This window comes from Stegodyphus dumicola, chromosome 5 (assembly GCF_044657685.1).
Source record: "Stegodyphus dumicola isolate Sdum_Otavi_A_Nest chromosome 5, ASM4465768v1".
Taxonomy (NCBI): domain Eukaryota; kingdom Metazoa; phylum Arthropoda; class Arachnida; order Araneae; family Eresidae; genus Stegodyphus; species Stegodyphus dumicola.
In genome coordinates, this window is record NC_140772.1 from 10,875,063 (window position 1) to 10,900,201 (window position 25,139).

The 25,139-nt window shown below is 30.9% G+C and overlaps 1 long non-coding RNA gene across 1 annotated transcript; it reads left to right on the forward strand.

Moving 5' to 3' along the window:
- The first annotated feature begins 1,504 nt into the window (after positions 1–1,504).
- On the forward strand, positions 1,505–9,074 carry LOC146997045 (uncharacterized). Its single transcript, XR_015040992.1, has 2 exons — positions 1,505–1,675; positions 8,911–9,074. It is a non-coding gene; the product is annotated as an uncharacterized LOC146997045 (long non-coding RNA).
- The last annotated feature ends 16,065 nt before the right edge of the window (positions 9,075–25,139 follow it).

The following is a 25,139-nucleotide window of genomic DNA, read 5'->3' on the forward strand; positions in this document are numbered from 1 at the left end:
TATTTATTATTTAGCGACGCTAATGCTGGAAATAATCTTTTCCTTTCTACACTTGCTAGAGTGAATTAATATATGCACCACTCATTCCGATGTTTGATTTCCACGATTTTAATTTATTTTATTTTCTGAGCGAAATTAAAAATATTTTGAATATCAGATTCAGCGATTTATATGCAAATATTTATGTACTTTTTCTTCTCACGTACGCCACATACAGTTCAAAAAGAAATTCCCAAAACTGTTTAAAGGGACATAGAAACATATGATTAGAATTCATGATGCGATGTTAAGGGTTAATACACATTTTTATATTTTTCCAGTCTTTCCTCAGTTCATCATATTAATACTCAGTTTTCTTAGCAAGATGGCTAAAACTTTTTGTCTCTTTATTATTCACTTTTTGTGTGTTAGCTTTATTTATTAAATATCTCATTCTCCGCGCTTACGAAATATAAAATTTATTTCAACCAAAAAATCACAATACAGATATTTTGACATCTTTAGAATTCTCGATAGTGTATTAGAGTTTGCCACACACATTTTGCGTTTATTAATTTTATACATTCGACGAAAAGGAGCTTGAAATTTCGGTTTGCGAGACAACTAGTTCCTTTATTTTAGGAATTCTTCTAAAAAGAGTGAATTCTTAGAAGTTTTGAAGAGCTCATTAGAAATAAAGAACTTAAAAGCTCATTCAGAAATAAAATATTTGCAGAATACTTTTAGAGCTCACTAATCATAAAGGAAAGAAAAATATTCTCCTAGATATTTCAAATTCACTGAAGTCATTAAAGCAGCAATAGAATGCTTCTGCATTCTGGATACTGCTGCTAATTCATAAAGAAAGTGAAATGTGATTTTCGGTAACTACTGCCTCTTGGATATAGAAACATTGAAAAATGTTTTAAGACATCTCGAAATAACTTTGAACAAGATTTTATAAACAACATTTGAAGGGAGCAAGATTTGATAAAATGCCATAAAATATGTTAATGCCAGATGAAAAAAATCGAACATACATGCACATATGCAATAGCACATGGAAACAATTCCGACAAATCTGCAAAAGAACTCAATATGAACTGAAATAAGAACTTAAGTACTGTAACGAAATTAAAGTAAAGCTTATAACGTAAGGAAGGTACTTGAATGATGACATGTAAGGAAGGTATAATACTTGAATAAGAAAGAGTGATAAATTTATAAGAAACAAACATTTTAATTATTCGCTGTTTTAGCAGCACACACTGGAAATTTAGGCCAACAAGAGTAATAGAAGTTTCATAACGGCTGTTAATATGTTTTAAAGTGTAACGTTTCGTTGTTGTCTATTGGATAATCGTCCTCGGTTCAATTATCTACTTTGTACAATCTACTACTATGTACGAGTTTTGCTAACAAGCACACTGTAAAAAAAAAGTTCGCTCTTTACAGGCAAAAGTTTTGTAAAGTTTCAGAAATCAAAAAGTTACAGAAGAATTTCCTGTAATGGTAACAGGTTGAAAGCAAACTGTAGCGGTAACAGCAGATTTGCTTGTAACATTACAGATAATGTTTCAGTAGCCGCGCGGAAGAATCACGTGACTGACTGGAAATTAGCCAATCAGGAGAAAAGTGTTTGAAAGCTAGTTGCAGAAAAAAACATGGCTGAATGCATGTTGGTTGTATAGCGCAGGTAAGTAAGAAAATGTTTACAATTACTACTTGAAATATTTTTTGTTCATTTTATGCAGATTATTCTCATGCACTTTGCACTGTTTTATGTAGTGAGTAAGTATTCAAACGTATAAGCTTTGCGATTAATTAATATCAGTGTTCGTAATGTCTAATGAGTTGAAAGAGTGCAAAATATTTATTCCAAATGCAGATCTAATAGTAGTATTTTGTCATTGTTCATCCGATAAATTACGCCTTCAACTGCCCTTATTATTATTTAAAACTAATTATTCCAAAATTTAATCACTGTTTGTGGTATATAATTGAAATGGTAATGTGGTTGTTGAAAACAAAACTAATCATTTTAGCGTTCTTTTCCAATCGTCTGACCAAAGAAAGTTTGACATCTTTTTCCCGGCAGGCCTTGCGAGAAACGTTTATATAAACATTTAGAATTCTGAATGTAATGTATATATTTTTTTGCTTACTAGGTTTAGTTTATTCTTTTTCTAGGATTATCTAATTAGTTAAACCTGGTTTATAATTCAGTCTAATATGTTTATGTACGAGTGTGTTATGAAGTAAAATTACAAAAACTTGAACAACGCGGTCGAGAATCTCGTTTATTCCTTTAGTGTAATAATATTTTTTTCAGTGGTATTAATTCTTACGAAAATATTATAATTCCAAAATGAAGTAATTATAATTAAGACACAATAACACGCCGAATAAATACTAATTCAGAAGTCAAACAACAAAAATCAGCGTTATACCTACAAAATTTTCACAGGACTAGTTTCGATGGTTTTACCGAACCATCAACTTCAGCTGCAAAACCGCAAATGAACAAGATAGGAAATAATGATTAGATAAGATAAGAAAGCCTGGACAAGAATAAGCAAGTGGCGCCATCTGTTGGCGAAACCAGAACTAAAACATAATTTCTCTAAAAGCCGAAGGCAAATTTGGATTGGAATTAGGATCGTTAACTAGAACAGAAAGATTTTTATGAATGTGAAATGCCTCTAGAAAATCCAGTTCTCCAATGGAAGATGTTTTTTGAATAATTTTGGCAGCAGAAAAATTGAAAGTGTGATTTTCGGACCAACAATGTTGAGCAACAGAAGACTTCTGTGTTTCCTTTTTTCTAACATAAGCCTCATGTTCTTTGACGCGAAATTTTAAGGCTCTCTTAGTTTGGCTAATGTAAATTAAACCACACTGGCAAGGAATCCTATAAATACCCCAGGAATTCATATCCGGAATGGGGTCCTTGAGTATAGAAGTTGGAATTTTATTGATGGGAGAATAAACAACCCGAAAGTTAAATTTCTGCAAAATATGTGCAACTTTATAGCTAATTGATGGAAAGAAGGGAATGACAACAGAATTTTTATAATCTCCTAAAATAAGAGTGTGGCTTTTAGTGTGTTCAGATGAGAATTTTTTAACTGCTTGATTAATAATGTTGGGTGAAAAGCCCCTGTCAATAGCTATTGCTTTTAAATAATTTAGTTCTTCATCAAGGGCTAATTTGGAGGAGCAAACTTGAAGAGCACGGAAAACATAGGAATAAAATGAAGCTAACTTTTGTTTAGTCGGATGACATGATTTAAAGTGTGGTGGAAGGCAAACCGATGAAGGTTTACGGTAAACTGTAGTACTGAAGTTGGATGTGTTACGTGTGACCAGAATGTCGAGAAACGGAAGAGAATTGCAAGTCTCAAGTTCAAAAGTGAACTGAATAGCAGGATCAATAGAATTCATTGTTGAAAGAACTTTATTTAAATCATCTTTATTACCTTCAAACAGGGTAAAAGTATCGTCTACGTAGCGGAACCATGCCGGGAAGTTTAAAGTTTCAAACAATTTTGATTCATAATAATGCATGTAGATATCAGCCAGGATGGGACTGAGGGGGCTTCCCATGGCTAATCCCTCAGTTTGCTTGTAATATTTATTTTGGAAAACAAAATGTGTTTGTTTCAAACAGAGTTGAGTGAGAGAAATTAGCTCATCAATTTCGATGCAAGAGAAATGAAATTCGCGAAGTCTGGTTTCTAGACATCTTAATGCACCCTCCACTGGGACATTGGTGAATAATGATTTTACATCAAAAGAAACCATGAGTAAATTACGAGGAGAAATGTTTTTAACCTTTTTTACAAACTCTATTGAATTTTTTATGGTGTAAATGTTATTGTCTAATAGAGTGGAAAATCTAGAAACTAAATATTTAGCTAATGGATACGAGGCAGTACCTAAATTTGATACAATAGGGCGGAAAGGAATACCACTTTTATGAATTTTGGGAAGAGCATATAATCTGGCACAATTCGCAACAGATGGGATAAGCGAATGTTTTAAGTTGCTTGAAATGATTTGCGAAGATTTGATCGCAGTTTTTATTTTGGATAAGTCCGAAGGTGAAGGAATTTTAGGGATCGGATTATATGGTCCTTCGTTTAAGAGTTTAGTGACACCATCGATGTAAGTGTTCTTATCCATGACGACTATCTGGCCACCTTTGTCGGCCTTTGAAATGACAATATCCGGGTTAGAATGAATCTCGCGCATTGTAGCTCTTTCTCTCGCAGTTAGATTTGGTTTCAAAGGTTTATTATTGAATTTCACATTATGAGCGATAAGATGCCTAATCATTTCTTTCTGTGAATCTGAAACTTTACTGAACTTGAAAGCTTTTTCGATAGGAGCCAAAATCTTTGGAATCGAGGGTTTACAGGTTTGTGAGAAGTTAAAATTATATTTTAAAATTCTCTCTTGTTCTTCTGAAAGACTAACATTAGAAATATTAACTATTGGCTTGATGTTTACAATGGGAAGATTTTTTGAACTACTTGAACTGGAAGATTGTAAAAGAAGTTTTTCGAATTTAACTGCAAGGGTGTTTTAATGACGGTTAACTGCATTCTCCGTTCTAGACCATGACTTTTGTTCAAGGGCAGTGAATTTTGGATATGATTTAGCGAGTTCCAGATGAAGCTTATAGAGTTCATGTTCAATTTTGGACAATTGTTGACGTGTATCCCTTTTCACGGACCGAAGTAAGGCAAGCTTGCAATTTAACAGAATTCTTGAAACGCGACTCGAAGGTTTTTGATTAGATTTGATTTGAATAAAATTGGGGATCAATTTTTTACATTTACATTTAAGTAAAAAGTCAAGATGATTCAGGAATTTTTGTCGTTTCAGGCGTAATTTAGTGAAACGATTAACGGATGAAGGCATGATAAACAGTGCAAAAATCAAACTAAATTAACTGAGCAATAATAAAGTACACACAAAACACAGAAAAATCCCTCACTGAAATGAATAGAAAACAAAACGTTTGTAAGCAAAATGCATGAAATCAGACAAGCAAAGCACAATATCTAAATGTACAAAACATAAACATAACTTGAAAATTGCAAAAATGTACTCACCGAAACTCCTACAATCACAAAATGGCGGCCACACCACGTGCAAAAAAGAAAGCAAAATGTAAGCCTGTTTGGGGCTTCTATAATTAAGAAGTAATTGTATTGAATTGTATTGTAATTGTATTGAAGTATTGTAATTGTATTGTATGAAGTAATTATATTGATTAAAAATATGCCGTATCATACTTTTCGTAATGTTTTATTTTACTAACTAGATGCAACTTAATTATTCCATATATTTTAATATACCAATATCAACAGGGGAAAAATGGAAATGACCTAAAATATTTTTCTAACAATTCGTTAAATTAATTATAAAACAAAACTAAAATTTTGTGCATTATTTCCAAAAATATCATTTCATTAATATTTTATAAATGACAACATATATTATATTGTATATATAACTACCATAGCATACTTATAAGTTTTTAAACATTTAATGTAGAATTTATGTTGATTTTATTTTGCCCAGTTTTAATACAGTTTTGAAGTATGATAGTCTTGTTACTAGGATAGCATGAATCTGCTAATACAAGTTTGATACATTTCTTGACAAATGTTTCTCTTATTCATGTAATATAATATATAAATCATAAAATAAGTTTTCTTAAAAATAAATTATTATTGCTTATTAGAATTTAAAACAATTCTGTATCTGTATGTTGTATTAAAAATAAAATAATAATGAATTTTTAATGAAGCATTGATTTTAGCATTAACAATATATATATATATATACACATGAATAAATGGAAATGCAAGCTACTTTTCCTTACAAAACCGCCTATGAATATATACTTTCCTTTAGGTTGATAGCCTTTGCATGCTTTGCCATATTCTATCAATCCAAATGATGCAAATATGCAGAAAATTTTACTTTCTTTGAAAGTTAATACCGGAAATAAAATTCAGTGCATTTGTAAACTACATTAGTTCTCTTATAGCTTGGTATTTAATTGCCCATTGATTTACTAGTCCAAACTAAGGCAGAATTCAGATATCGTTAAAATAAAAGAAAATTAATAAGGTCTGATTTTTAGACCTATATATGAAGATTTATTTTTTTTAAATATTATTTTAAGTCAACCAAATTAATTTCAAATTTAAGTAAGTATTCATGCCTTTCAGTAGCATTATTTTTGATATCTTAAATTAAATAACTGAATGCAATATTTCTTGTTAATAAAAGAAAAGCAATGTTATGAAAGACTAGCGAAGCAGATTTGCAAGTTCTAATTACGAAAGGTCCTATGCTTTAAGGGGTCATTTTTAAAAATACTTAATTAAAAAAAATATTTAACGTGAAACTTCCAAACTTCACACATGTGGAATATTAATTCTATATATTTTATCTCATTCTTATTTTATTAATTAATTTCATAGCATTTTGTGTGACACTAGTAGTAATTATTAATTAAATTTTATGCTGTTTCTGATCTATGTTTTGATTTTGATATTAATTACGTTAGTTTACATAAGATTTAAAATTATGTAAGGTACAAAAACCTTCTGCATCTATTAATATATGCTGAAGTGAATGAAATTATGCCAGTGAAATTTTTTTAAATCAAAAACAAATTTCTGTGGAAAATTAAAGTTATAAATTCTAAATTCAAACAAAGGAGTGAATTTGAAAGTTATCAAATAAGCCAAAGTGTTGGTCATTCTTTCAGTTTTGCAGAAGAATTTTTATACTTTGCAGAATGGGAATATGATGTTTGGTTTTGTTAGTATTAATTATTACAACTGAATTATTGCAACTTACATTGCAACACGTAATTTAGCTTAAAATTTATTTGAACTTAATTTTCTAATTTATTTTGATCATGTATATTTCATGTGTCATAAGTCTTTGAAATGAACTTAATTCTATTTATTTACACAATTTTTTTAAAGAAGAAAAAGTCACATTTTTTTTGCTTAGTTGCACACGAAGATACATGTCTATATATATAGAGAGAAAGAGGAGTTATGTTTACTTCCAGACTATTTTCCTCCTTTTATATTATTATAGTATGAAAATCAAAGGGGAAATTAAGCAATCAATTTAATTTTGAAGGATGTGATTACAATAAGATCATAACCAATCAAAAATATTCATGAATGAACTACTGGTAACTATCATAGTATTATTATTTAAAAGAAACCTACATTCCAATAAGAACGCTTAGTAACATAACCATTTAAGTTATCTAATAAAAGTAATTTTCATTCCTACTTCCCTATACATTGAATTTCACTCTTAGTATTGCCCACTGCTACTCCCTAGACCTCAAAGCATTTAATGCATCTGGAACTGCAATTTGTGTCTTTTTCTACAGCATGCAAGTTATCACCGTTTAGTTTGTTCTGCCACGAGCAATGATCTTCAGAATTATCGTATTGCGTTGCATATTCCACCCCACCCAGCTTTAGAACCAGATTCTGAAAATTAAAAAAAAAATATTTACATAATTTTCCTCCTTTTAATGCATTCAGAAAATGAATATTCCAAGATTTTAAAATGGATTTATCAACATAATGATTGTTTTCGTCATACTAACAAAGGCAAACTTTTGCACACTTAAGGCCCCGTTGAATCTTTCTCTTCTAACTGTTGAATATTATGTCAGCCTAATACAAACAATGATCTATGATAGTGAAAGCAAATACCAACTGCCATTCACTGTGCAATTTTGCCATATCATCTGAATGTTCACCCTAGCAAGCATCGGACCACAACCTTCTCTAATTATTTATGTATGATCTGAGGCCTAAGGATTTGCAAGAACAACAATGAGAATGACAGAAGTTCAAATTATAAAGAAGAAATGAGATAACTTATTAGATGTTGCAATTATGTGTATTCTTATTGAAATAGAGGTTTCTTTTAAATAAATAATATTGTGATAGTAGTAGTTTATCCATGATTACTTTTCATTTGTTATATTCCTACTGTGACTGTGTCCTTTGGAAATTAAATTATTCGTTTAATTTTTCCCTCTTAATTTTCGGAAGATAAAATTAGTAAAAATAAGTGGGAATATGGCATCAAAAGCATTAGATATCCCCATTTTCTTGAAGCTGTTCACTATTGTTGTTTCATCAATGATAGGCCATGCATCCAAAATCCACTAGCAAATCAGTTAGTAAGATGAAAATGACCACTATGCGGACAAAACATTTAGGGTAACTTGTTTTGTGAGCGCCTTAAGGAAGACAAACATTACCTAAATCTTTAAAACATATTCAGAATCCTGTGCTAAAAGAAAGCTAGAGGGAAAATGTTGTCCGAGTCCCAGTGATTCCTTTGGACGAATATGTAATATTGTTTTAGAAATTTAAGGTAATAAATATAATATTTTTCGAATGCTAAAACAGTTCGAGAAATTTATTCAAGTTCTGAATTCTGAATATAAGTATACTGTATATTATATTTAATAACTATGGTGGCTTCATTTATGAAAATATTTGAATATTGGCTGTTTTTGTACAATGAACCTTCTCTAAGCTACGTGATTCCTGAAAATTTTGTTCTTTAAATGATAGTGGGCATCCTAGCGAAGTTATGTTTACTAATTAGTTATTTTATGAGGGATGCTGATTAAATTTAAAAAGTGATTGACTGAGGTAGCTTGTCGTAATGAGACGGTTCACTGTAATCCAATTTCTTAAAGAATTTAAGCTGTTCTTAATTAATTAAGATATTATAAAGAAATATGATTAAAAGTGTTATATAAGCACATGTTTAAAACATCTATTAAAATAATTTTTATAAGCTTTTTAAGAGCATGATTATGATTTTAAAAGAAATGTTTTTTTCGTTATTTAGGAGACATGGTTTACAAAGAGGAGAAAAACCATTCATTTTTTCCAAGCAGTCGAAACGAATTTTTATGAAATGTTTATTAAATTATGTTATTTTTTAATTAATTCTTTTTTTCAGGTTTTATGTAAAGTTTATGAATTAAGTAATAAATTATTTTTACTTCTGTATTTTAATTTGTATATTATTTGCTTCATAGTGTTTCACAATAAAATTATAAATTCAATAAACTTCTTAATTAACATTCTGTAATATAGAGAGAGCATAAAGTTTGTTTTCTGTTGTCACATGTTTATTTCACAATTTTGTATGCGAATCTCGAAATTTATAATATTTAGGAATACTTATTTAGTATCACTTTCGAAATGCTAAATATTAAGCTTAGATTTATTACATATTATGTTTGTATAAAATTATAGGTAAAATTAAAATGCATTAAATTTTAAGCTAAACTGAAGTATTAATTTTAGAAATAAATTTCTTAAAGGCATAATTGTATTAAGAATTTTAAGGGAAACAAGGCTTTAAAAATTAAGGTCAGTTGGCAAAGTTTTATGCTTATTCAAAAAGCATGACATTAGGTTTTTAATGAAAGACTTCTATCTGTTAATGCAAAGGAAATTATTTGAAGGTAAGTAAAAAAGTTATGCATTATTTCAAACAATAGCAGACTGTTGACAAACACTGAGTGCAGATAAGAATAAAAAAATTAGTTAGACGTTGTAATTCAAGCGTATGAACAAAATTTGAATTCTTTGTAGTAACAAAATGAAGTTCATTGCTATGTTGAATTCTTTAATTTACTGAAAATGTCATTTTTTAGAAGGAGAGAATATATTTTTGAAATATGAAGAACAGCTGTTCTGAGTTCTTCATAGAAATATTTCACAAAATGTCTTTTACTGTAATAATATGATCATATCAACATGCAACACGTTTACTCATATAAGTTAAATCTAAAGCAACATGTGTCTATTTTAGCTAAAATTACTAAAAAGAAAGTTCTAGAACATATCTTATTAACTGACACTAACATGCAAATAAAACATACTATTTTTTTCAGCTATTTTACAGGGCAAATATAAGGAGTAGCATATCAATTTGAACTTTTAAATTAATCAAAATGATAATATGAAAGGCCTTTCAATAATATCAGACATAAGTTTCTCTTCATAAAACAAAAATACTCTGCAACAGACTAATGTTACTTTTTGAAAAAAGAACATTGCTGTTGAAAGCACATCTTTTAAATTAATGCTATTCTGAGGTCAAATTGACTAATTCAAAAAGCCAAACTATTATGCTTCACTTGCATATATCTGTATAATGATATACACATGAAGATATTGTTTTACTCAAAACATCTTGATTTCAATATATTTTATTATAATAAGCATCATTTTAGACAAAAAAAATCTACTACTTTTATAAACATATCCTTTACTATTATCTATGAAAAATATATTCTACACACATAATTACTTAATGGGATATTAGAAGGAAATAATCTGAAACCTTTACAGATACAACCATTGGAATTTTACGTAAGAAAAGTATCTTCTACTCACATAATAACTTTCTATAATAATACAAGTAAATAACCTGTAACGGTTACAGATATATCTGTTGAGATTTTACATGAGAAAAACATGTTCTTTCTGCATAATTATTTGCTGTAATATTACACGCAAATAATCTGTAACCATTACAGATATATCGTTTGGGATTTTACATGAGAAAAACATGTTCTTTTTACATAATTATTTGCTGTAATATTACACGCAAATAATCTGTAACCATTACAGATATATCGTTTGGGAATTTACATGAGAAAAATATGTTCTACTTACATAACTATATGCTGTGATATTACAAGAAAAAGATCTGTAACCATTACAGGCAAAACTCTTGAAATGTTACAAAGAAAACACCTGTTTCTGTTACTCAAATAACCCATGGCATCCCAGTTTCCATGAGTTTTCTTAGTAACTTTACAGATTTTTTTTACAGTTCATTTCGAATGCGTTTAAAAAAAAACATCCAATCTTGAGTTTATTATGAAAAAATTGTTATGAAATTTTGTCAGCCAGTTTCGTCTTATGCAAATGGGATATAAAAGTTTAAATATTGCTCTACATGTTAAAATTAAATTACTCTTTGGAAATACCCTGCTTTGCCATTTTTATGTTTAGCGGCTGACTTTGGAATATTTTGTGCAGTACACTTCGCATGTAGAAGTAACTACGATTTACGTTTGAGGGCGGTATTAAGCTAATAGTTCTCAAATGCAGCCTTTGTCATCCCGACATGACATTTTCGCCTAAACCTTCTATTAATACTCTTATTTTGTTTTAACCTATATCTCTTTACGTTTCTGTAACGTATTTTAGAATCCTCTCCTATAAATTATTTTTCGTTAGCTAATTATATGCTTAAATAGAGTTTTGCGCACGAGGCTAAATGCATTTCCTCAAGTTCAGCTGTACACGTAAAACACTTTAAAAAGTTTGTGCTTTATTCCAAGGTAATAATAAGAATGAGCTTTTCATCTGATGGAAAGCTGCCACATCCCTGAAAGGCAGTAGTTACACTTACCAAATAGCTTTGTTTCTATACTAATGAAAGAATCCAGCATAGTACAGCACCGTTTTATGAAAACTGCAAGCTGTAAACAGATATTGTACCTGTTGGAGGAAACTATAACTCATGAAGCGTTAATGGGAAACCAATTATATTGTCAGTTGCTTACAAAAACCATAATCAAGACTTAGTTTTGAAAAGGCATGTATAAAGTTGAGAGAACGTTAGATGAATGGATATTTATCGGCTCATACGTTTATTACGTTAGCTTTTAGAAATATTACTCTCAGGTACCATTCATGTGTTATAAACTATGATAAAATAAGCACTGTTTAAGTCTCTTACTTAAGAATCAAGGAAAGACAACACTTTCCGTAATTTTTATACTCACTTGCATTATTTCATCCAGACTGAATATCTTTCAACAGCCTTGGAATCTATTCTTGCAGCTTGGAAGCGACTATACTTGAGAATCGGAGGATAGGCCTTAACAATATATTATCGATAAAGAAAGGATTAAAATGTAGCAGTCAATGCAAGCCAGATATCAGATGCAGGTTCTATTGCATCTTAACTGGTGTGTCAAAGTTTGCCTGCGGAAAAATAAATGATAAAAAAAATAAACCTCATGTGCGCATGTGTAATACAATTCTCGAAATAATAAAATTTAATAATATACCATTATTCCAAATATGTATACTTCTTTGATTCTCAGACATCTTGAGAACTGACTGGATTGCCTTCTTTAAGAGGCAATAAATGCTGTTAGACTGTCTGTATCCTAGTTCTGACAGCAAAAATACAGAGAAATGGAAATTAATGGAAGCAACAAATTTTTTTTGTTCTGTGAAATTTCATGTAATGAATGGGATTAAAATTAAACAAATACTGTTACCATAATAATAAAAATGATTTTCGATAAATATAAGCTTCACTTTAAAAATCATAATGAAAAGAATTAGGAATCCACGAAAATTAGTATATATTTGCATTTCGGAAAAGAAGTCTTAAATTGTGACCCCAGAATTTTGAGATGCGAACATACGCCATTGCATAATTCTTCTCCAATAATAATATAAGTTTCTAGTATAATATAAGTTTCCAATAATAATATAAGTTTCTAGGTATTCTAAAGTTGAAAATGGTGAAATGTGTCTTTATTTCACAAAACTAACCCACAAACTAAAGTTCCTCTCAAAATCCTTTAATTTCTCTAAGAAATTCCTTGTAGGCAGATATTTAGTTTAGTTTTGAGAACAGATCTGAAAGACATATAGGTGGACTCAGTCGTATGTTATCAACATGAAATGAAGTAAAATAGTATTAATTGCATTTATAAATAACAGGAAATTTCAAAAAATCTAGGACAGAAAGATCATGATAATTGCTACTATTTGTTTACTTCTATTCTGTTCTTCTGGTCTTTATTTTATCTGTTAAGCAGCGTCTTAAGATACGATTACCTTCGGGTTTATTTATAAATTTTCTCAAGTTCGATAGCTTTTTATTACCCCATGAAGTAAATATTCGTTGCAAGCCTCATGTAAAAGCCGACGCACTGAATAAAAGTATAACTATGTCATCTAGAACAATCCAACTTTTACTAATTAATATATTTTTTAATTATGAATTTTTAATTTAATTTATTTGAGATCTCGAAGTATATCATTGTTTTTTGTACCCTTAACTTACTCTTAAAATTTAGCAAATGATAGAAATTTCAAACAACTTTTAATTTATGAGAAGCTTCATTCATTTTGATAAGTGCCAGTGTATCACATTTCGTTTAGTATCAAATCAAATAAGGACAGAAAGGAGTCGCCGGAAAACCCACACCAAATTCCGTTTCTGCAGTCAACCCAAACCAAAATAACCAATCTAAAAATTAACAAAACACCAAAACAATAATAGAGGTAATAATAGTATCTTCTCTTTTTGGGGTTAGAAATTGTATTGTTAAACACGAGCCTAGAAATGCACCTTGACTGGACTCTACCTCCAATTGTATGATCAAAGACATTCCCTATAAATTTGTCTGTTCCAATGATAATGATAACTGCTAATCAACTTTATGTAAAAATTAGCAATTAGCATTATTATTTCCGTAATAATGTTCATTGCGAATAAACTACATTACTATTTTCCAAAAATTCAGAAACGTGAATTAATATTACCTAATGGAAACCTGGTCAATGCAATTAAAACCCTCAAAATTACAGACCTAGTAGACCTGTCTTCGTTATCAAATTATACGAACTTAAGTCGCTTGAACATATGGAATGTTTTCCATCGAAAACTAAATACCAATATTGATAAAAAGTTTGAATTCGGAAAACAAATACTGTATAACTTACCAGCTCTTCGAACAGTGGAGCATATTCATGAAGGCTTCGACAATAAATGCTTTAAATTTTAATTTTTGTATATGTATATAAATATATACTATGAAAGAAATTTAATTAATTTGTTAATATATAACGAAAGACAAGCAAAATTACACTGTTTGGTGTATGAAAAACCAGATAAAATTATTTTTAAATCACGTTTTTTTATTTTGGAAGAAGAATGTGAAATTGAATTTTTCGACGTAAATTTTGATTTGAAGAAGTAAAACTTATAATCAAATATAATACAAAAAATTGCTCATCACTAGTTTTTTCATAATCCCTTGCCGTATATAAAAATTTTAAGTTATTTGTTTTAATAACACATCCGAAAGACGCATTTTTTTTTATTGAAACTGCTTTGTTTCTTTAAAGCAAAGTGGTGGTCTGGAACATAGATTAGCTCATTATTTGCTTTCTAGGTAACAAATTGTCTTTAATTAAAAGTGTTCATACTGCGTTTGGCTGCCAAATGTTTTCGCGTTATGTTTCGAATCTTTGCTTTGTAACAAGAGTGACGCTTCACTCCATTGATTTAGGTCACACGATGTTAAATTCGCAACTTTGACGTTTGGATGCAGGAATTTTCTGCTGCACAGATGGTGAACAGGATATTGTAAGATTTTAATCATGGTGAGCAAATCTTTCACTGTGACTTAGTAATTCCTCCCATGTTTACATTGGCACTTACTCCAGTATTCAATGATAATTTCTTGGGACAAAACAGCAGCGAGTCTCTAGCTCCTCGCATCTGTGAGAAGAATAAATGGTTTGTTTAGCTGAGGATAGGTAAGGATTCTCCCTGATGTCAAATCTTCATTTAGCTTTCCAAATGCATCCTCATTTTCCTTCTTCCACAAGAATTTTTGCATGCCTCCAGTCAGCTTCTGAAGGTATCTTGTGACGCAAGAAAAGTCCTTCACAGATACCCTGTATAACGTCAAAAACACCAAGAAACTTCTCAGCTAATGGGCATTTCCCAGCCGTCTCCAATCTTTAACTACAGGCCCCTTTTCTGAATTCGTAGGTTCACCTTCGGCAGAGACCACATGTCCAAGGTAAGTCACTTCCTGCCTGAATAGTGTGCATTTAGTGACACTTAACTTTAGATTGGTTCCTTTCAGTTTATGAAGCATCTTTCTAAGGTTTTCTAAATGCACTTCAGCCCACCAGCGGCCGAACGGTAAAGTCGCTGAACACTGGTAGTTCGGTCCGAGGTTCGAATCCCGCGAACGGGCTGGCTGCATGAGTGTTTTCGTGGTTTTCTCCATGTGTAACGTGTATACGAGCCAGTTTCCCTTAGAAAGCCCTCCACAAAGGCATCCCTCCTCTGAGGCAGATAGCCCTCGAGGCTTTGCCGTAATTAAATAACCTAACCTAACCTAAATGCACTTAACTTCTCCCGACGAAAATAATGTCATCCAGGTATTACTAGACAAGTTTCGTAGGAACGTTCTCTCAGTACTGTCTCCGTGATGCGTTCGATTATTACCAGAGCTTTATGTAATCTAGGCAGTGGTTGCCAAACTTTAGAACTTCATGGACGACTAAATGTGTAATTTCTCATTGGCGGATTACATGAATTTGAAAAAAAAATGGTTAATACATTTATATAATAGTAATCAGAAAAATTTATTTTGAAATGCAGCCATTAAAAATAGGAAATTTATACTGTAATTATTTTTTAAAGATGAAAAATTTAGATTAATTTAGGTATTACACATATTTAGTGTGGTATTTTTTCCTGTTTGTTTGAAATCACTTTGTGGATTTTTGGTTCTAGTGATCTCACTGCGAGACGATGATCTACTTTCATTTAAGCCGAGACCTGTACCGAGTTTTAACTGCTGTTACAGATGAAAATGTCTTTTCGCACAAATCTGTTATTAAACAAATTTCCAGTTAACCAAGCTCTTGGATTTATCCAATATACCTGTAAGGCGATTATTTATTTGCGCATATAGGTGCAAGAAGGTTTAAAGATCTATAAATAGGAATGCACTTCGGTAGAAGCAAGTTACTTCGTTATACGCTTCGTGTTCGATTGTGGCATTATTACATTACATGGCGTGAAAAATTGTTCAGATTACGCTTTGCTGTTTTGATCTTCCATTTGAAGCTGAGCTGCATTTCTAAGGAAACAATTTAAAAATTACTGTTACAAATTATAAGAAAGAAGTCATATTCCCAAGTGAAATGACAAAATGAATGGAATTAATTTAGTAATTACAGTAACAGCAGATAATAACAAAATGCTTATGATTTTAATTGTTTTAATCCGCGTAATTTGATCATGCGGGCGATACATAATCATTCGAACCTGCTGTATTTAAATGTTGTTTTATCATCCATTAAAAAATTCCAAAATCCCGAAAACATTCTAAGACTATTAAATCCTGTTGCTCGTTGACTGCTTTCGAAATCCTGGGAAAATATAAAGAATTTTTTATTCTTTTTGCTTTAATATGTGTTTTTATATTTATTGCTGATATTGTTGACATATTATTGATTGTTTTTACATTTATTGCTGATTTAGATTACAGAAACAAATAAACTTACACTCGAAGCAAAAATGATAAAAATAATGTAGGAATTTTCTAATTATTTTTTGTTAATTATAATATAGGTTACTCATCTATCCTGTACACACTATTAAAAAGCTGACCTATTAATTCACATTTTGGTTTAACGGTAGATGCCTTCTTCGAAATTTCGGGAACCTATTTCATATGAATTTTAGTAATTTTAGATTTCCTGAGCAGTCCTTAAATCAATAATGTGGAATTTTGTCATATATGCATACGCAGCTTTCATCCGCGACATAAAAAGCAAAAGCTGAATTTTCAGAAGTATTTTCACCATAAACACGTCATAAGTTTCAAAGCGTTCAGGGAAATAATGCTGTTGTAGTCCATAATACATCTAACATACAACATCACGGTCTTGTACTTTGAATAATTGATATCAAAATTATTCTTACTTGCGAGATGTAAGATGTTTATAAGGACACCGATGTAGTAGGTTGTATTAATAGCAGAATGTCTGAAGTGATAAGGATATTTGCAACAGTCAGTAAGAAAAAATACCTAAGGGAAGATTTTAAAAGCAAATGTGTGAGAATCGAAGAAAAAATTTGAAAATTCTTCCCTCAAAAGTCCGAACGGTCGGGAAAAGAATAAATGGTCTGTTCTTGTCACACATATAACAATTCAAAATTACGACTAAACTGCGAAAACATTTTGCGGTGGATAACATGTTAAAACACGGAGCTATAACACTAGAACATACAAATGAGTGAATTGCAATATACAGTAAAGCGACCGCTTTGCCTAAATGTAGCAAAGCAGTTTCTTTAAAAAAAAGAGACGTGCAAAAAGAAAAAGTAATGTGCTTGGGAATGGTAATTGAAATTTTTATATGAGTTTTATGCAAAAAGAACCTGGTGGACAAGAATTAGATACTAATTTTTTTCGTAATAAGTAGAGAATTGGATCATTTTGTTTTAACATACATTCCGTCTTCGAATCGATGCCCGTTATGCAAAATCCTATAAACAGCACAACCGAAAGCACAATACTTGATGTAAAGCTGAAAATATACATTCAAAGAATATGTATTGTTAAGAAGGAAAACTCCGCAGCAACAGAACTGGCTCCCTCCGAACGAAAAGGAAAACAGTTACGCATGCGTAAAATATCTGTCGCCAAAAAGCGCCAAAGCGTCGAATTTTGACGGTCAAGTTTATCAAGAGTTTAAAACTGTGTGACTCCATTTTTTTCCCTCCATATTGACAGAATGTATATGTATGATATAAAATCAGGCATCAAACTGCGATATGGATAATGCAAGTTCAACAGCCAGTGAAAGTGAAACTTCCTAATTTTCTTATTCATTTTGCCCCGTGCTCCTCAATTTCCTGTACACATAGCGGAGGAGGAAAAATTTCGGCCAGGTCGGGTACATCACAGAAGGGGAAATTCTCGTCAACAGCTACTTGCTATATTAATTGTGATGCTTGCATGTTTGATAGATTTTCAAGAAGAAGAGAGCAGCAGACAGCAAACTAGCTATGCCGAAGAGTAGAAAGCTAGTACCTCATGTTCAAGATGAAATCTTAAAACAAGCTGAATTAGTTTTAGTTTTCAATGCGTTTTCATTAGATAATTACTGATGCTCTAAAATTACTATTGGCTGATAGTGTTTTAATTCCGGTTTCCTCATTAGAATTATGTAAGGATAATATGACATGCATTGGTCTCAATATGACGCAGCGCAAAAAGAGATTGCCATTTTTAGAACAGAGAAAGGAAATTAATTTACTCTGCTTATTTAAATTATAATATATTTTTTAAATATTCTTTATTTTTCTTACCCGTATATGACTTTGTTTGATATAATTGTTTTCTAGAGTAACATATAAGTGCGATACTGCAGAAAACTGTGAATTTCACTGAACGTTTCAGAAATTCGTTTGCAATTAAATATACTAAATTCCTAAACTGAAAATGAATTAAGTACATACCGTGAATATAACTAAATACATAAAGAAATTAGAATTAGGTAAACATATAGTAAATCTATACATTTAAAAGCAAAATGAGAGCACTGAATTCATAATTGTTATTCAAGTTTCGATCCTTCTGCATTAATGGGCATTCAGTAGTGCAAATCTGCTAACATGCAGCATCACGTGGTTTGAATGGACAAAGAAATACAATTGCTTTGGAGAATTTCATTTTGTTTAGTTCTAAGAGAAGGTAGCTTAAATCTTACGATTTTTTTTAATATGCGGAAGAAGAATTTGAAGACAGTTAATAAAATAATCTCAGAAAACAATCGGAAATAAAGCTAAAAGAAGAACCAAGATTCACAATCATTTAAAAAACGAATTCAGTTTAATCGCACTGGGAAAAAGAAATTTTGTCATTCAAGGTGTCCGGAATAATGGATTTTGATTGCATGATTCAAAGCACTACATCAAAAGTCGCCTTCTAGACCAGACGTGTGTTGCTTGAAAATTTCAGTGCATTTCCGACCTTTTCATTTTACAACATTTTGAACGAATTCTGTCTGCACTATTTCATTGCTACACTGCGAAAGAGTCTTTTTTTTTTTTTTTTTCATCCAAAAAGAAATCCCCTTGCTCTTTGCACAATGAAAAACTTTAAATTATTTCTAAGCATCTTCAAGGAAGTTGCAAAAATAAAATATAAAAGCAATTTGCTGATAATTCTTTTAGAGAGAATTTATGGAAAAAAAAAGGTTAGTCATGATACAGATTTTTGGAAAAGCATATAAAACCACAAAAATGACCTGCAGTCTAGAAACTCAAATCTCGGTTTACCTTAGAAGAGTTATGAAACCGGTAAAACATTTCGAGACGATTGTGTTTCATAGCTCATTCAACATGCGTGAGAAGTATGCGTCGCAGAGCATTTCAAGAAACCTCTGTTTTCGGTGATCGCCGAATTTAAGTCAACGTTGTACCGCGTTATTGTAATAAAATTGTGTTTCAGATCCAATCGACGGAATTATAACACTGCCAGATCAAATTTAAGAAAAACTGTTGTCAATATCTGCAAGATCAAATTTGAGAGAAAGATTCTATTATAAGAAAATTATGAATGAATTTTCGTCTTAGAAAAGTTACGCTTTCACGGCACCCGTTACACCAGTGATTCCCAACCGGGGGTTCGCAGTGTTTGCAGAGGGTGTTCGCGAAAATAATATTGTAATAGCGGAATTTTCAAAACGCCATTAAAATCAAAAGAAAAAAAAATTAAAGACCACACCCACTGTAAAACAGATTGTTTGCTGCATGTTTGTTAAGAAATATATAAAAAATTTCAATATTTTCATTTCTTTTTCCTTACTTGTTTTTCAAAATTACTTCATCAATATCAAATTATATCTATATATTACAATTTATTCCTCTTATTCAAGTAATCAAATACTATTCTCTTTTTATTACAAACATTTATTTATATTTAAAACATTTTATCAATGTGATTATTATCATGTTCTGCTTTATATTTAAAATCATTCCAGCAGTTTTGCCTTCTATGTAATATTTTTTTTTACAATACAATTTGAAACAAATATCAAATTAAAACAGTTTACTACAGATTTTGAATTAGATACTTGTTCACAACCGGGAACTGGGAGAGTAGTGTTGTATTAAATGTCTATTTTGTTTATCTGTCGACGTTCATACATAGGCTTAGCACTTGTAAAGCTTGAGTGATAATGATACTGTGACTGTCAAGTTCTCGAGTAAATGATTTAATAATTATTAATTTAATTAGTATTATAGTTTATTTTCATTATGGATCGAGGGTTAAAAACGGGTCGTTTTGAAACGAGACATAATAATCGAGATGATTGTACTGAAAGCTTTAGTGAGGTACCGTTCACCAGACGAAAAACAAAGGAAATGATGATAGAAAAGGGAAAAAGCGAAAATATGACAACGACTATCTACAATTGGGTTTTCATTTTACTGGGGATGAGTCGGAACCTAAACCGCTTTGTGTTATATGTAACGAAGTTCTTGCCAACAGCAGTTTAAAACCATCACTTCTTAGTAGACATATTGAAACAAAACATCCGACGCACAAAGATAAACCTCTTGAATATTTCAAAAAAAAATTAGCAGATATCAAAACGTGTAGCCTTTCTTCTATCTTGACTTCAAACGAAGATAGTAAAATGGCCCTTGAAGCATCCTTTCGAGTAAGTTCTTATTGCAAGATCTGGACAAGCGCATATAATAGCAGAAAATTTAATTGGACCATGTGCGAAAGATATCGCCAAATGTATGCTTGGGGAAAAGGCAGCAAAGAAAATTGAGCTAATTCCCTTATCAAACAACACGAAGTCGCGTAGAATTAATGACTTGGCTAATTATGCGAAGAACGAACCTCTAAAAAGAATAAAATTGAATTATTTTGCAATTCAACTTGACGAATCGACGGATTGCCGCAGTCTTGCTTGTCTACGTTAGATATCTTTTTACAAATATTGTTCAAAAAGATGTACTGTTTGCAAAACCTTTGAAAACCTACACAACCGGAAAAGCGATTTTCGATATGATCAATGGGTATTTTGAAAAAAATGGAATAAGCTGGTCTTATTGTGTGGGTGTGTGTACAGATGGTGCAAAATCAATGACAGGAAAATGTTCTGGTTTTGTGGCACGGGTGAAGAAGATCAACGAGAAAATTCAATGGACTCATTGTTGTATTCATAGACAAGCTTTAGTATGTAAGCGTATTCCTGCAGAGTTGTCTACTACTTTAAGTGATGCTGTGAAAATTGTGAACTTTATAAAATCGTGTGCTACAAATTGCCGTCTATTCTGTACGCTTTGTGAGGATTTTGGAAAGTTGCCACGTTTCTTTACTACTTCACACAGAAGTTAGATGGCTTTCCCGTGGTAAATTTTGACGCGTTTGTTTGAGTTGAAGTCTGAAGTTCAAGCATTTTTTATTGATCATCCGTTTCATTTGTCTTCTTGTATATCTGATGTTCTTTGGCTTCAAAAGCTTGCCTATTTAGCTGACGTTTTTGTAAACTGAATGAATTAAATATGTCTTTAATAAGGCGAGGGTGTCACCATTTTCAGTGTACATGATAGAATTGAGGCTATGTTGAAAAAGATAAATTTTTGGATTCAATGCCTGCAGATGAATGAGTATGGACGTTTCGATTCTGTCAGCACTTTTTTATCAGAAAATTCAATTAAACTTGACGGAAACATTAAAAGGAGTATATGTGAACATCTGAACTATCTTCGATTAACTTTCGATGACTATTTTCCCAACAGATGCAATATATCCATCTCAAACAATTGGATACGTAATCCATTTCAAGGAAATGTGAATTCAGAAACCTCTCTAAATATACTGTAAAAAGAGAAACTCATAGAGTTATCTTGTGACAGTTCTCTTGAAGCAAATTTCCTGTTCTGTTGAATATCCTGTTCTGTCAAAAAAAAAAAAAAAAAAAAATTGAAGTTTTATTACCATTTTGCACAACAAATCTATGCGAGAAAGGATTTTCATCATATATTTATCTAAAAGATAAGTACAGAAACAGGTTAAATGCAGAACCTGATCTAAGAATGAAATTGTCAGATATTGAGCCTAACTTTGAAATGCTTTGTTCTATCAAACAGCCACAAATATCCCATTAATAGTTTTCCAAATGTAAAACATAAGAACCAGTTTGTTAAATTTATTTCGTTTTCAACTTTTATAGCCATCATTTTAGTCTTTTATTTAATGTTTTATTTAAATGTTTCACGATTAATGTAATCAATTATTCTGCAATATTAAAAATATATATTCTATCAAATTTGATTGCTTTTTTTTTTACCTGTGATTAACGACTACATAGGGGGTTCGTCAAATTTTTTCGGAACTTTCTTTTGGTTCGAGAGGAAAAAAAGGTTGGGAAACACTGCATTACACTATTGTTACAATAACTTTTATTATAGGAATTGATGTATTGATTTGATTTTGTTGTATTGCACTTATAAATTAAACGCGCCTAGAAAATCCATGCTGCAGTGATGACTGAGTCTCGTCTGTCTCTTTTTAATTTTATTTTATCGTATCTAAAAAAAAATGGTTTCAATAAAGATATCGACTGAGTGTAATCAGGGGATTGTAATAGAATCATATGTCAAAATGAAATGCAGTTAAGAAGAAACGAAAGTTTTAAACTTCGAATTTTATTGCGGAAGAATTGGTACAAACCGTATCTACTAATTCTAAGAGAACAGGTTTTAAAACGGCACAAAGTACTAATATTCACCAACACCAATAATGCCAGCTTCGTAACTGTACAGGTATTCACCATACTTTGGTAAAATCAATAGCAAATAAACATCGTTTGTTAAAATAACTCTGTTAAACCTAAAATAAAAGATTTTCTCTACTAAAATTTCTTTAAAATAGAAATTAAATTGCAAAAAATTAAGGTTCAATCTTAGAAGACGCTGCACAAATCAAGACACTGTTTGCTTGTATTAGGTCTTTACACGCTATTTTATACCGTAATAGTGAGTGCCTCTCTGTCTAGAAACCAAATTACAGATATCTACAGTTTCGTATTGGAAGAAAATTTAAATTATATTTAAACTGAGTAGAAATGCTAGGTTTTATAATGTTACTGCGCGATATATTTTACGATATATTTACTTAAATGTCTGTTGTTTGCTGTGTTTAACATTTAACACGACGAATTAAAGCTCAAAACTATTTTATTAAAATTCACTAAACGATTGAAAGAATTGAACGAATGATCTAAGTTTATAATTGTAGCTGCTGAATGTGCAAAAAGAATTCTTCAACTCAAAACATTCTTTGATAAATTTGATTTTTTAAAATTGTAAAATATATGCCCAAATTTAACATATGTCGCATATATTTTTACAAGATTTTTTTTGCACGGTTTCCTTAGGAATGTATCTACCGTGTAAAAAACGAGTTGTAAAAAAGTGTTGCCGAACAAAAAATGAAAGAACAGAAACATGTTTGCCGTCTTTTTTTTATTTTTGTTTGCAATTTCATTTTTTGATTGACATGGATAATGCGTATATTGCCTTTTATGTTCAATTCAATATATTTTCTTATATTTTTAGATATAAGGAAAATGTGGATTTTATTGTTGCATTATTATGAAAACAAATAGTAAGAATTTCAAAATTATTTTAATATTCCTGTATATGCAAGAGGCACGTGTACATTAGAAATCAAGGTAAAATAGTACATTTACTAATATTATTTTATTTTCTTCTGTTGTTACCTGTATTATATCTTTCGAAATTGTTTCAATAGCGTTTAAAACGGTTAAGCTGGAAAGCAGAAAAAGTGATATATGCATTTAATAGTTTTGAAAGACAATGATTATAAATACATTTTGAAGATATTTCTCTCGCTTTCTTAGCGTGTCTTCGTGGTGTAGTGGTCTGCAAGCTGGGCGCGTATTCCAGAGATCCACGTTTCGATTTATTTGCGAAGGCGTTGCTAATTTTTAACATCTCCTGTTATAAAAAAAATCCTAATGACTCTATAGTGGCACCCGAACTAAAAGGTGTTGAATGATGATTCTTCAGCACCAGCATTTGGCCATTTCGTCCATAATCCCTAGTCGCTCTTTAAAGAGGCTATTCCTTCTAGGGTCACGCACGCTTACCCGGGACAATTCCGAGAAACGAGATTCTAGTAGGACTGCTTTAAGCGGGAGGCTTCCGAGAAATGTTTCGTCTAGCTAGAGGAACATGTCCCGGCTACGAGCAACATTTTAAAACTTTTCCGAAAATGTTCCGGCTGGAGCCGTGTTCCTCGAACGTTCAACCAATCAGACGAAAGTTCTGCTTCTGAAGGATCACGGGTAAATTTCAATATGGCGATGCCTCTCACTGTGGAGTCATGGACGGTGGAAATAGAGGCCGATTTAATTATTGCTGTTTTGTTGCAATAATATAACTGCCTGGGTCATTTTTAAAATGTTTATACATTCGTTAAATATATAATCGTGGAAATTTCAGAGTTGACAATATTTCACGACGTTCTTGCAATTCGATTTGTTTACAAATTGTTCGTCGCCAAAAGTTCGCCAAATTTGTGGTATTTCGTGTTGATCGTGTATTATCACTTATATAATAGAATTTTATTTCTTAAATTTAAGTTGAATAACTTTTTAAAATCCGTTTGTGTATGCGCGGTTTTTCTCCTAATTACATATCTTTTAAATTGTTAATTGCATAATCAGTGACACATTTTAAACAGTATGAAAGATGCGTAAAAAAGAAAAGCATAGCTTATGTCATAATGAGAATTCTCATTAAATTTGTCTATTATTTTCATGTTATTAATGAATTACTTTTTGGATTATAAATACATTAGCAACTATACTTTTATTGTAAATGCTACATATTGAAACACTGGAAATTTATGGATTTGTTATTATGCATGATGAAAAAATTTGTATATACATTCATTAATATAAATCTTATTTTTTACATTAATACTAATAAATATATATTAACAACTTCTTAACCATCGCATCTCTCTATCTGTATGTAAATATATGACTTATTAGATGTGTATATATATATGTATGTATGAATACAAAAATGAACATTGCCAAAAAGTTTATTTGAAGTTACATTTAATTCATATAGCGATCATGTAATTGGCAGCAACTGTAGTCATCAGTTCTTTGCAAATTATTATGGATATGTAATAATCAGTTGAAAAATAA